The sequence below is a fragment of the Pseudorca crassidens genome, chromosome 11, assembly GCF_039906515.1.
Source record: "Pseudorca crassidens isolate mPseCra1 chromosome 11, mPseCra1.hap1, whole genome shotgun sequence".
Taxonomy (NCBI): Eukaryota; Metazoa; Chordata; class Mammalia; order Artiodactyla; family Delphinidae; genus Pseudorca; species Pseudorca crassidens.
Window position 1 is genome coordinate 93,855,878 of NC_090306.1, and position 14,566 is coordinate 93,870,443.

The window sequence follows — 14,566 nt, forward strand, 5'->3', positions numbered from 1 at the left end:
GCTCAAGGTCTACCGGAAGTCGAATCTTCCACCACTTTGGACCTAATTGGTTCTAACCAGTTTATGTCGTATCCTCAACGGCTATCTCATTCTTTTAAAGGTTGTGCCCTGCCCCCTGCCCCCCTGGTTTCAGTACGATCATATAAATATAAAATGAACACGTGCCAACGTTTTATCTAACTCACTAATTAATGGGGGAACCAGTAAGACATCATAACAGTTCAAAGGAGAATTCAAAGAACAGACACAAGCAGAGGCAATCAGGAATGCTGAAATGAATTACAGAGACAGAAAGGGTCAATGGCCACAGGGAAGTAATCAATGGCATCTCCACCAGGCACAATTCATTTGCATTTCTATAGACAAGTATCATTTGCATTAGTGCCAGTTTCCAACAATTATACAGAGTGGAAAAATAGCTCACAGACAATGAAAGGGGCAGAAATTCTGGAAGAGTGCGCTAGACAGAACAATCTTTTTATGCTTATTTCAAAGTTTTTCACAATTTTTCCTGACCTAAAAGTTACTTAATCTCTCTGGGGATACCAGGACCTGCCTCAGAAGTTAGCTATGAGATTATATTAGATGATATAGCCAAGTGTTTTGTACTTGTAAAACACCATGATGTTAGGAAATGATTATTTATTGCCTTTCAAACTCCTCTAGAACTCAAGTTTAAAAGTCTACATCTAGAAAGTGTTTAGAAATACAGTAACATTTCTTTAATATTCATTGACCTTTGATGGTTCAGTTTTTTAAAAGGCTAAACAAGACACAAAATGGGCAAAGAGCAGAAATAAGAGATTCCCAGGAAAAACATATAAATAGATACTAAACATACAAAAATAGTCTCAACCTCATCCATCATTTAAAAATGTAAGTAGGGCTTCCCTGGTGGCGCAGTGGTTGAGAGTCCGCCTGCCGATGCAGGGGACACGGGTTCGTGCCCCGGTCCGGGAAGATCCCACGTGCCCTGGAGCGGCTGGGTCCGTGAGCCATGGCCGCTGAGCCTGCGCGTCCGGAGCCCGTGCTCCGCAACGGGAGAGGCCACAACAGTGAGAGGCCCGCGTACCACACACAAAAAAAGTAAGTAAAACAGTAATGCAATACATTTTTTTTAACTTTCAGGCTGGCAAATATTTCAAAGTGTTGGTAAGGGCTTGATGAAAGTCACTCTCATATAGAAGGAAACATAAATTAATAAATTATTTTGGACGATAACTTCACAACTACTCATATTCTAAATGCACATCTCTTTGACTCATTGTTTTTGCAAGAACTTATCTGATAAATACACATGGATATAAATACCGTCTATAAGAATGTTCACCAAGGCTTTGTGACAGCAAACCCTGGAAACCACCAAAATAAGACACTGGTTGAGACAACTGATTATAGCATATTCATCCAGCTGTTAAAAATAATGAGAGAGGGGCTTCCCTGGTGGCACAGTGGTTGAGAATCTGCCTGCTAATGCAGGGGACACGGGTTCGAGCCCTGGTCTGGGAGGATCCCACATGCCGCGGAGCAACTAGGTCCGTGAGCCACAACTACTGAGCCTCCGCGTCTGGAGGCTATGCTCCGCAACAAGAGAGGCCACGATAGTGAGAGGCCCACGCACTGCGATGAAGAGTGGCCCCCGCTTGCCACAACTAGAGAAAGCCCTCGCACAGAAATGAAGACCCAACACAGCTCAAAATAGATAAATAAATAAGTTTAAAAAAAAAGAAAAAAGAAAAACATAATGAGAGAGACTGAAATACACCTCATGGGAAACTGTCATTAGACACATCACTGAATGGAAAAGGCATGTTTCAGAACAATATCATGGGCTCAGTTGAGTAAGAAACAGATCAGATATCCTGATATTTAAACACATCATCAGAATGTGATGGTTTCTGCACCGTAATAAATCCCACCAACACTTAGTTGCTTGAAATAATGATCTCTTTGGCTCAGGCTTGACCGGGCTCCCGGTCTAGTCGGTGCTGACTTAGCTGATCTCGGCTGGGCCTGCTCCTGTGTCTGTGGTCAGCTAGTCGGTCAGTGGCCACCGGGGGAATCTCAGGTGGCCTTACTCACAGACAGGCCTGGGTCTGGTAGGCTGTTAGCTGAGGCCACAGGGTGACTGGGCCTCAGTAGGCTTCCTCGTAGTGTGGTCACAGGATTCCAACAGCACAAAGGCAGAAGGTACAAGGGCTCTTGAGGCTTGGCCTGAGAATTCACTTCTCACTTCCACTGCGTCCACTGCTGAAAGCAAGTCATAAGGCCAGCCCGGATTCAAGGGGTGGGAAAACAGTCCTCCTCTTGACAGGAAGAGCTACAAAGTGCATGCCCTGCTTACCATCCACCGTAACACCCAAATGAATTTCTCATCTAGACTTCTTCCTTGAGTGCTCCTGACACCTCCACTTGACTGTCTAATGTCATCTTGAGGCAGAAGATAGGTGGGCCCCCGGGGCAAACAGTTGGAGTTCGTTCTCTGTGGACCGATACTCCAAGACGAAAACAGCCGGACAATCGAGGGAGGATGCTGGGCCCTGCCCAGATAGAACATGAGACCACATATTCCTCATTCTCAAAGTCAGGAGACCTCCCCGACTACACATGCACAGAAAAGCTCCTTGGAGGTCAAACGCGAGGGGGCGCCACCCCAGAGTAAGTGATGCTAGCTACCCATAGGCCTCTTCAGTAGACTCCATCTTGGCTAAGAGATGCGCACACACCCGGGAGGATCCTGAGATGTACCAAATACGGACTCTGAACCAGGCAAATCGAAAGGATTGGCCAAAGAAAACCTAGAAGAAATGACCCAAATAAGTGATTTAAACTACCACGAGAGCGCGACTCTCTCCCTCTCTGAGCCCCCCCGTGTGTCTATCCCCACGTACTGTACTCTGTTTTCTTCTAATAAACACTTTACTTGTTTCACTACTTTCCGTCTTTGTGGGAATTCTTTTCTGCAAAGCCGAAGGGCCAGGGCCTTGTCACTGGCCACTGGTCGAGTGGCTAGCATTTGGTGCTCTCACCGTGGCGACCCGACCTCAATCTCTGGCTGGGAACCGAAACCCTGCTTCAGGCTGCTGCAGGCCACGGCCACCTGACATCACTCTCAAATTTAACACGTCTGAAAACAAACTCTATTCACTCCCCACCCCAAACGTGCTTCTTCCTCGGCCTTTCTCCTCAGCACATGGCAATGCCTTTCTTCCAGTTGCTCAGGCTCAGATCTTTACAGCAATTTTGATGACTATCTTTTCTTTATAAATATATATTTTTAATTGAAGTATAGTTGATTTACAAAGTTGTATTAGTTTCAGGTATATAGTAAAGTGATTCAGCTATAAATATATTTTCTTTTTCCAATTCTTTTCCATTATAGGTTATTATGAATATAGTTCCCTGTGCTAAACAGTGGGTCCTCGTTGTTTATCTATTTTATATATAGTAGTGTGTATATGTTAATCCCAAACTCCCAATTTATCCCTCCCCCTCCCTTTCCCCTTTGGTAACCGTAACTTTGTTTTCTGTGTCTGTGAGTCTATTTTTGTTTTGTAAATAAGTTCATTGGTATCATTTTTTTAGATTCCACATATAAGTGATATCATATGATATTTGTCTGATGACTATCTTTTCTAATCAAGCAGCAAACCCAGCATCCAACTCCACCTCCTTGATGCCAGCCACGAGCATCTCCTCACTGTTTCCTTGTGCTCACCTTGCCCCATCTGGGCTCTATTCTTCACTCCGCAGCCAGAGGGATGCTGGGAGAATGTGAGTCAGATCATGACTCAAACCCTCAAGTTCTTCCCTGCCTCACGTGGAATAAAGTCAAAAAGTCCTTCCCGTGGCCAACACGGAAGTTTCCGTGGCTCCCATCATCTTCCCCAGGGCTCCCTGCTCCGGCGTTGCTGGCCTCCTACCAGCTACTGCTCCACAGTGCTGAATACAATCCTACCCCAGGGCTTTTGCACTTCCTGTCACTGCCTGAAACATCCTTTTCTAGCTATTTGCCTGGCTCACTCCCTCAATCAAATAGTACTCAGACAGCCCCCCTCAGGCCATCCTACCTAAGAGAGCACGCACATACACACCTTGTCATTCCCTACCCCTTGCCCAATTTTTTAATTTTTACAGTGCTTATCAATACCTGACATATTATGCATTTCTTTATTTATTGTCTATCTCCCAACAGTAGAATGAAAGTTCTACTGTTCAAGGATATTATCTGATTTGTACACTGCTGTATTCCCCAAACAGTGAACAAAACAGGGCCTGGCACATAGTAGACACTCAATATTTGTTATGTGTGTGTGCGTACTCACATCTATATATCTAGAAAGTTCCTAGACAAAAACAAAAAAAACCCTGACAGCAATTACTTCCAGAGAGTGGGCTGATGGTCTCACATGATGGAGAGAGGAATATTTGTTTTCCCTGATGCCTGGCAGTGTTTGAATTTTTTGCCCTAAGTATATACTTTTAGAAATTAAATGTTAACAAATAACAGGACAATGGTTGCTTTTTCTCACTTCTCTTGTGCTTTACAACATGCCCTCTTGCTATCAAAGAAAATGCTTTTCTGCCTCTTCTGGTGCTGGAGGGGTCCCATGTGGGCACAGGGGGATCACCCAATAAGCCACTGCAGAGAATCATAGGAGGGGATGGAGGTCTGGAAAGCGTCCTCTGGAGGCGGGGAGGGCAGACTCAGGGCACAAGGAGAAGTGGACCAGGAGCTCTGGGACAAAATCCAACGGAGATCAAGTTCATTCACAGAATAAAAGAACACGGAGCAGGCAGGCTCGGAATCTGAGAACAGAAGGTGCCGGGCCAAGAGCTCTTGGCTGTAGGATGGAATTTTAATGTAATCTCAGGGAAATAAATGCAGAAGATGGTCAGGTGGAAAAGACCTTTTATGGCCATCAGACCAAGAAGCTGATTTGCTGCATGGTGGTCTAATAAGAGGGCAGATCCGCATAGGAACAGCGGCGATGGCTTGACAGAAATCCTCTAGTAAATTTCTGAGCAAGATGTTAACAGGGCAAATAAGGAAGAGGAGCCCAGGGACTGCGTTCTGGCTCGTAAGCAGATCATCTGCAGAATTCGGCAAAACATGGATTCACTTTCGACAAGGATCTGAGCCCCTGCTCTGGTGACAACTATTGTTTAAAGCTAAGTGGCCCCACCTCGTCACTAAGTCTGGACTCCTGAAACGGAAGAGTCAGCTCAAGTAACTGAAGAGTGTGAGTGGGGCTGCATCTAAAATCCAGTTATGTCTCCACCTCATTCCCATCTCTCCGCTCTGCTTTCCTCTGCGTCAGCCAGCCTCTCAGGTCTGAGGGGAAGAGTCTCCCTTTCCCAGGATTATCAGAAAGGTCCTGGCATTGGGTGCCACTAGCCACTCCCAAGGCACAAAGCATCCCTCAATCTGTCTATCCCGAAGGTTGAGGGGAGGGTGTGAACCGTTCTGACGGACCCTAGGGTACAGCCAGAGGTGAAGTCAGCTCCACCCCCAACCATGTGGATTGACAGTAGAGGAACAGGGGATCCCCTGGGAAAACTGGGATGCTGCTACCAGAAGAAAGGGAAATGGATTCTGGGTTGACAAATAATAGTCATTCACTAGAGATAACCTAAAAGTTTATCTATTTTATACCACATAAGAATGCTTTCAGCTACAAGAAACCAACAGTAACTTATACCAATGTGAATTTGGGTTTCTCATCTAACAAGAAACCTGGAGGTATGGCCAGCATGTGTACGATTCACTTGACCTTTCTCCCATGGACACACAGTGACTGCTTCAGCTCCAGCCATCACATCTGCACTCAATTAGGAAGAAGCAAAGAAAGCAGCGTCAGTGATGTCTGTCTCTTCTATCAGGAAAAACAAAAAGACTCACAGACATAGAGAACAAACTTGTGGTTGCCAAGGGGGAGGGGAGGTGGGGGAGGGATGGAGTGGGAGTTTGGAGTTAGTAGATGCAAACTAGTATATATAGAATGGATAAACAACAAGGTCCTACTGTATAGCACAAGGAACTATATTCAATATCCTGGGATAAACCATAACGGAAAAGAATATTAAAAAGAATGTACATATGTGTATACCTGAGTCACTTTGCTGTACAGCAGAAATTAACACAACACTGTAAATCAACTATACTTCAATTTAAAAAAATAGATTAAAAAAAAGCCCTCCCAGAAACCCCCCAGCAGACTTCCACTTAAGACTGTGTAGCCAAAACTTTGCAAAAAGCCACACCTAGATGCGAGGGAAGGTGAGAGAACAAATATTTAGATTCTCCAAGCATGTTTGTTTGATGGAGGCTGGCGATGGAGGAGAAGGTTGGAAATGGGTGTCTGATCATTCAAAACAACTGTGGCTACCACACAGGCAGTGACTTGCCAGGGCGACAAGGTCAGAAAGCACAGAGCTGGGTCTTGAACTCAGGCCTTCTGAATCCAGAATTATGGCCCTATCTCCTTTGCCATGATTTCTCTAAAAACCAGGCTGGGAGTCAAGAGCAACCAAATAAACAAATTCTTTTTCTTGTACACAAAGGAGGAGAATCATTTAGTTAAAACATAACAAGCCCCCGAAGACGGAGACAATGAGTGGCAGGTCATCTGCCTCTTCCTCCTTCTCCCCTCCCAGGGCGCTGGTTAGGCTTAACATCTTCCACAGCGGGTCTCTAGGTGCTCTTTATCCAGACTTTCATGGTATAAAACAAACTTCTGACTTGGGATTCAGGAAGCCTCAGCTCTGGTCCCGTCCCCATCATGAGCAGCAGTGGCCAATTTGCTCCCCGTCTGGACAGCTCAGCTTCCTCCACTCTAAAATAACATTGGTCAAGATGTGGCTCCTGGGGCCCCTTCCAGTTCTGATGGTCTTTGTTCCTCAGAAAGCCAAGGTCTGAGCCCAACTCGTCACCTGAGCTCCCAGGAGACACTGACTCACTTTCTCTCTGGTCCCCGGGATTCTAGCCGGAAATTGGCTCGAATAAGCACTGACCCCTTCCCCTACCCCCACAAAGGTTCAGTGTTAACGAAAAGATCAGGGTTAATGAAAGTGTTTGCCATGAGCCTCAGGCTCTGCAAAGAAAGGTTCTAAATGGAAGCTGTTGCTAATCTTTCTCTGGGGTCTCAGCTAAAAAAATTGGTCCCCCTCAGGGCTAAGTCACTCCAGCTAATCGTCTGGTTCCTTGACCTGGAGTTAAATGCAGTGGATGGGCAGAAAGAACTCGCTGCATCACACGAAAGGACTTTTCTACTTCTTACAACAGAGCCCTGCCCTTTGGTAGCACCTTGGGAAGCTGTGAATCTGTGTGTGTGTGTGTGTGTGTGTGTGTGTGCGCGCGCGCGCGTGTGTGTAGTAAAGACCTCTGACCACAGTTTACCTTCACTGTTTCTCCTCCATGCTGGGCGTGTTCCAGCTTTATCAAGCCAGTAGTTGACCTTGAGTCTTACAAAGGAATGGGTAGTCTCCAGGATTCGACAAGGGCTTATCCATCCCATAAACACTTACAGAGTCCTCTTCTGGGTCCTAGAGAAACAAAAACAAGAAGACACAGTCCCTGGCGTCAAGAGTGGATCTGGCAGGAGAGGACAGACACTTAGGTTAGACAGAACATTAGGATCTGGGGGGATATGAGTTAAATGGAGCGGTGTGGGAGCACCGTATTGAGGTGATTCAATCTGCCTAGGGAAACCAGAGGCTTCCAGAGAAGGGAACGTTTTACTTATACTTCAAGTATTAGTAGGAGTGTGAGAGGTAAAGAAGTAGGAGAAAGAACGCTTTGGCTGAAGGAATTGTTACATAAATGGGAGCAGAGGTGGATTTACTGAAAAGCTATGAAACTTCATTCTGGAGGTTCCTCCTTTGTACGGGTCCCTTCCAAGATCTTGGACTGAATTTGATACTTGTAATATTGCATTCTCCTGCTTTGAAAAGGTCCCCTGAATTGCATAAAACTTAGGCTCCATAAAACATGAATCAAGCTAGATTCCAACATCTTCCTTGGTGCAATTAGATAGAGGAGTCACCTACCCAATCCAGGTACCTGTTCAGACAGTACCTGAATGGATGCTGTAATCCCAGCATTATTGCATAAAGACAACAAAAGGATGGGCTGCAGATGGCTGAACCCACAAGCAACCTGGAAGGAGAACTCAGTGGAGCTTTCTCTGCAGACTTCAACTCAGCAAACTATCAAGGGCAGGCTCTGTTTCCTAATAGCAATGCCCAGCTATTTATACTAAAGCCCTCGTGAAGATCCTCAAAGCACCGTGACCAAGGAATGGATCTGGTTGTGGTTTTGAGCACCCTGTGTGTCCCACGCCATGCTCAAACCATGCTACTGCATCTGGGGTCTCTAGTCCTCACTTCCAGGCCCTCAAGAGCATGTCTTGATCTTTGTTGGTTCATTTGCTTGAAGTCGAGGTTGAAGCCTTGAGTTTATACTTATATCATTAGGTATTTGAAGCTTTCAGATGCTCCAGAGAAGCTCAACCCTCTGCTGTCCTTCTTCATGGAGCAGCAGGTTGTGGACAGCTACCTGGGTGTCTCTCTAGCCCCATCACCCTGTGCTCTCAGCCACTGGAGGTCCCTCCCCATTGGCATCGCCAGAGTGACCCTTCCAAGAAGACATGCACCAGTACCTAAGTGCTCACGGAGCCTCTGCTAACATTGCTTGCTAATGTCTCATTGGCCGGAGAGTCACATGACCACTCCCCCATGTGGGCGGAGGCTACATAATCGAGTGACCACCCAGAAGTGTGGTTCAGCAGGGGTCACCAGCATAACTGTCTGCCCCACGGTGCGTGACCCTGAGCAACTTAATTCAAGAAAGGGAATTTCTCTATACTTCATTTTCTTCATCTATAAAGTGAAGGAGCTAAAATCAAGGCTCTCAGCAGTCCCTTCTCCTATCAGCCTTCCTATAATGACAAAATCACAATGGAAACGAACCTTGAAGAGTTGGCTGAGACAAAACAAAACTTCACTTTGAATAATATAATACATATATAAATGTTATATATGTAGAAGATATATAAGGTTTATTTGTATAAATATAAGATTTACTTCAGACCAAAAAACCAAATGGGAAAGTTCCTGAAGAAAGAGAGGTGGCTTATCAGTAACCCATGAAAAAGAGGCTTAGGGGATTTACTCAAAGTGAGCTTAGGGCTTCCCTGGTGGCGCAGTGATTAAGAATCTGCCTACCAATGCAGGGGACCCAGGTTCGAGCCCTGGTCCAGGAAGATCCCACATGCCGTGGAGCAACTAAGCCCGTGTGCCACAGCTACTGAGCCTGCGCTCTAGAACCTGCGAGCCACAACTACTGAGCCCACGTGCCACAACTACTGAAGCCCATGTGCCTAGAGCCCATGTTCTGCAACAAGAGAAGCCACCACAATGAGAAGCCTGAACACCCCAACGAAGAGTAGCCTCTGCTCGCCACAACTAGAGAAAGCCCATGCGCAGCAACGAAGACCCAACGCAGCCAACGGTGAATAAATAAATAGATTTTTTTTTTTTTAAAGTGAGCTTAGTGGGAGTTAGCCGTGTGCTGCAGCCCCAGAGTGAGTTAAGGGAGGCTTTCGCTGCATGAACAGAAGTATGAGGTACAGAATTAGGGGTGTGGGTGATACTTCTTTTCTATAATCCAACAACAGCTGGACTGATGCAGCCCTTTCTTGGTGCCTCTTTTTTTTTAGACGTTGGGGGTAGGAGTTTATTAATTAATTAATTTATTTTTGCTGTGTTGGGTCTTCGTTTCTGTGCGAGGGCTTTCTCTAGTTGTGGCAAGCAGGGGCCACTCTTCATCGCGGTGCACGGGCCTGTCACTATCACGGCCTCTCTTGTTGCGGAGCCCAGGCTCCAGACGCACAGGCTCAGTAGTTGTGGCTCACGGGCCTAGTTGCTCCGCGGCATGTGGGATCCTCCCAGACCAGGGCTCGAACCCCTGTCCCCTGCATTAGCAGGCAGATTCTCAACCACTGCACCACCAGGGAAGCCCCTCGGTGCCTCTTTTTAAGAGAGAAGGGTAGACAGAAGAGATGTCTAGAAGAGACGACCTATAGAGAGATCAGACTGACACCATCTAAACCCCCATCAGTTTCCACCTCATTTAACAGTGGAACAACACTCCTTGTGTGACCCCTAAACATCAGGCAGTGGGGAACACACGCCACCATCTGTGAATTGTTCTCCCCTAAAAAAGAAAAAAAAAAAAAAAAGAACTTGACTCCAATTATGCTGTAGACTTAACTACCTGTTTCAGGAAGTATAGACAATAGAAGAATAAATTAAATTAAATACCAGGAAGAAGCAATTAGTCATATTCAGAATATGGGATAGTCAACAGAACAAGTGATTGTGTTTCTCCAACAAATCTGTAACATGGAAGAGACGGGAGGAATTGTTAATGAGTAAAAGAAACAGGAGATATCATAAGCAAAGGCAATATATGAATCCTTTCTGGACCTTGATTTTTTTAATCATAAAATCTCGAATACAATCAAGGAACTCTGAACATGAGTAATAGAGGATACTGAAATTTTCTGTTGTGTTGACTGTCAAAATAACATGGTCAGGTTTTTAACATCCTTCCTTTGTTAGTGATGCATACTAAAATCTTATGCATCAAAAGATGTAATGTTTGGGATTTGCTTCAAACTACTTCAGAAAACAAAACAGAGGAGGAGAGAACAGAGAAAACGACTGGCAAAAATGATCATAGTTGTGGAAAATTATTGATGAGCGTGTGGGAGTTCATAAGCTATCGTCTCTAGTTTTGTATATGCTAGAAATGTTTCCTAATAAAGAAATTTTAATCCAGAAGCCATTCATTTAAAAGAGGGAGTGCAGAGCAGAAAAAAAAAATGACCTGGAAGGAACAGGAGCACAGGTTCTAAAAGTCAGGTCTCCTGAGGGTCACATGAAAGCACCGGGTATGTTTGGGACACAGGTGAGGGATTCCAGGAAATCCAAGGTTTGAAGGGCTTGTCAGGAGAAAGAGGGAGGACTCGCTCTGTGCAAGCACCCCAGAGGGCAGCAGCAGGACCAATACAGGAATTACAGGAAGAGAAGTTTAAGGCCAATGCAAAGAACACAGGAACTAGGTTTTCCAAAGGTCCCTTCTCCCTCACCTCTCTGACTCCCTCTTCTCCTGCAGCCCTTGGTGAGCCCCGCATTCCAACCACACTAAATCATCTGAGGGTCCTGGAACACATCAGGTACATTCCTATCTCACACCCTTTGCCCTGCATTTTCCTTGGCTAGGAATGCCCTCCCCTCTACCCAGCTATTGGAATTCTACTCATGCTTCAAGGCCCCACTCAAACGCTGCCCTGCCCGCCTTGCTCTTGATCTCTCTTTTGAAGTAATTGCTCAGAATCTGCTGGTGGCTGTTACATGCATATCTCTCTAGATAGATATCAAAGATAAGTTATAAATTACCTTTTAAAATGATTCCTCCTTTTCACTCCCACAACTCTGTGTACCTTTATTGTGATAATAGTGGCCTCCATGTATGGAGGGTCCTATATGAGCCAAATGCTTTAATTCTCACCCCAGTCCTATGACACAGGCACCATAAGTGTCAGAGGGGGATGCAACTGAATGTCACACAGCAAAGGTCTGATTTCAACTCAGACTTGCCCGATGTCAAAGCTTTAAACAAATGTATATGTTATATATGTTTATAACATATACAGTATACATATGTACATATATGTGCATATGTATATATACTATTCTTTATACTATGAATGTATAAAGGGTGTATGTGTATACACTACTCCCCTTATTCATAGAGTCTGTTTTCCTTTCTAGTACACTGTCTGGCATAAGGTACATGCCCCATAAATATTTGACGAAGGATGGATAGATGAACGAATAAATCCAGCATTATGACTAGTTATACAGACGCTTTTCCCCACAAAGCCCCACCGTGGTAAACTCTGGACAACAGAATAAAGAAATGGGACTAGGCGCCAGGATTCCACACGGAATAGAAGGGCAGTCCAAGTGGCAAGAGTGGCAGGGGCCTGCCAAGGTCCCCAGGAAGTCGAGGGGGTGACAGAGGGAGGGGAGTTGCCGACAGGGTCCCTGTGGGACCACCACCCGGGCTGTCATCAGCCCAGGCTGCTCCTAGCCGTTCCTGGAGCCAGCGGCGGGGTGGGGGGGAAGAAAGCCTCTCTCTTCTTCCCCAGCTGCCAGGGCCCTGACCGGTGTGTGACCCCTGGGGTGGGGACCTGTACTCCCCAGGGGAGGAAGGTTACAGCCCTGTTATCGGCAGGAGGCAATGAAGCCATTTCGTGATAATTAGAATCCTAACCAATTTAAGTCATTTACAGCTCTCAAACAATTCCCTGGTGATCCTTATCTCCCCAAGAATCCTGAGATGTTATTCCAAAGGGGTTATAAACTAAGAACCTGGTTGGGGGTGGGGAATGAAAACAGAGGAGAAGGAGGAAAGATGGCCTCCCAGGGTGATGGGAAAAGAGGAAAATTTTTAGGGCCCCATTCGCGTGCCTGGTCCTTCATCCGATGTGGGCAAGGCAGGCCTATCCTTGTAGATTTTGTAAGAGAAAAGTGTTCTGTCTCTAGAAGGTTCCTCTTTAGAATCATGAGATCTTGGCTAGAAAAGCGGAAGAAACAGCTAGGAAAGTATTTCCAAAATCAGAAACCCTGGACATCTGTGGTTCGTGAGATGTTCATGGGTGTTGAATGAAAATATTCCCAAGGTGAATGGGTTTGGGCAATTCATAAACTGTGACTCCCTCGTAGAAATCACAGGCCCCACTGCATCTCAAAGATTCTGGCAAGAGTTATAGGAAAGAATCCAAGATCTACAGGAAAGTTTAACTCAGTGAAACCCAGTGTGTTCAGACTTTGACCACTGAACCTATTCACCCCCACAGGAAATCTATTAATAACAACACAAGAAGCCTCTAGAAATATGGATCTTTTTATCCTAGTTTCCTTCTCATTCTTGGACTGAAGTTAAACTGAGTGGCTTTCTGTTCTATAACACACCCCTAGTTAGGACAAGTATTTGCATTCAACAGTGGGCAGTCAGCCATCTGTGGATACCTTTGGAAGATAATGGGGGACAACCTCCATTTTTTTTGGTCTTACCTGAGAGGCCATGTGAAAGAGGAAAAGGAAAGGAAAAAGAGAATCTTCTGACAAACCAAAAATCGGATCACCAACTGGCCTCACCTCCAAAGGTGACAGAAAGAGACTTAGTCTGTGCATACCAAAAGGGCAGAATTGATCCAGTTAAAGAAGGAACTTTCTAACAGTCAAAGCCGCAGACAGCAGAACAGATGGCCTCAGGAAGGAATGAGCTCCCTGACAACATGTGCGTATGAGCCAAAGCTGAACAGCCCTTAGGGGTGTAGTACTCAGTCAACTAGTAAATACCTGAGAATCTGTATTGTTCAAAGCACTGACTGAAGGCAGAAAAATAGTGATGAGCAAAGTCCCTGCTGTATGTGAGCTTATATTCTGATGGGGAGGGAAGAGAAACAGGTAAGAGCCAAGTAAACAAAAATAAATGTAATAAGATATTAAAATGGTGATGTCCTAGTAGTGGGAGAGAGGCTAGTGAAGTTATGGTGGCCAGGCAAAGCCTCCATGGGATCAAGACACCTGAGCTGAGAGCTAAGCTCTAGGAGCACTGAACCAAGCATACAGTTCAACATGTCCAAAGGCTCTGCAGTGGAAATACTTTGAATGTATTCAAAGAACCAAGGGGAGGCCAGTGTGGTGAGTGGGGCTGGGAGAACACTGTGGATGAGGGCGGGAAGGTACAGCACAGTCTAGCATCGGTGGCCTAGACAACCCCATGCATCCTTCTGGTTCTGAGGATCTTTGACGGCGCCCCTGACTGATCAGACTGAGATCGTAGAGTCCCTCTCCCTTGACAAATGTCAACAATCTCAGGCTCAAGCCTCAGTTTCCTCATCTGACAACTGGAAGCTGTAAACTTTGCAAAAATGCTACCCAGGTAAGGGACTATGTACTTACTTAGCAAGCACAGAATCAGTAATATGTGCCATTCTAAACACTTTCTAATATTACTCATTGACCCTTCCTAATATCCCTAGGAGGTAGACACTGGTAGTATTCCTATTTTATCAAGGGGAAACTGAGGCACAGAGAGGCACTTGGCACATTTAATCCTAGTAGATGCTAAGAACATCATAGCTACTGTATGCTTAGACGTAAAAGTTTCTAGGAGATGTAAATAAAATATTTCCCATGATCTTTGTGCTTCCCCACCCCCACTTTCGGAGCTCCCAATCTGGAGCATATACATGTCCTTATAGATTCTCAGTAAAGAATTATTCAATTGAGTCATGTGGCACCAATAAATACAACCCACCTCCAGAGCGTGAGGATAACTAAGAGTCTTGCAGTCATCCCTATCAAAATTCTAACAGCATATTTCACAGAAATAGAAAAAGCAATCCCCAAATTCTTATAAAACCACAAAAGACCCAAATAGCTAAAGAAATCTTGAGAAAGAAGATTGTAAACTATATTACAAAGC

The 14,566-nt window shown here is 45.3% G+C and overlaps 1 long non-coding RNA gene across 1 annotated transcript in view; it reads right to left on the minus strand.

The window, feature by feature from the left end:
* Positions 1–7,415: 7,415 nt before the first annotated feature.
* LOC137202400 (uncharacterized) overlaps positions 7,416–14,566 on the minus strand; it is a 123,512-nt gene continuing 116,361 nt past the window's right edge. Inside the window, exon 5 of the long non-coding RNA XR_010932588.1 lies at positions 7,416–7,545. This is a non-coding gene — a long non-coding RNA (uncharacterized lncRNA). The remainder of the gene's footprint in view (positions 7,546–14,566) is intronic.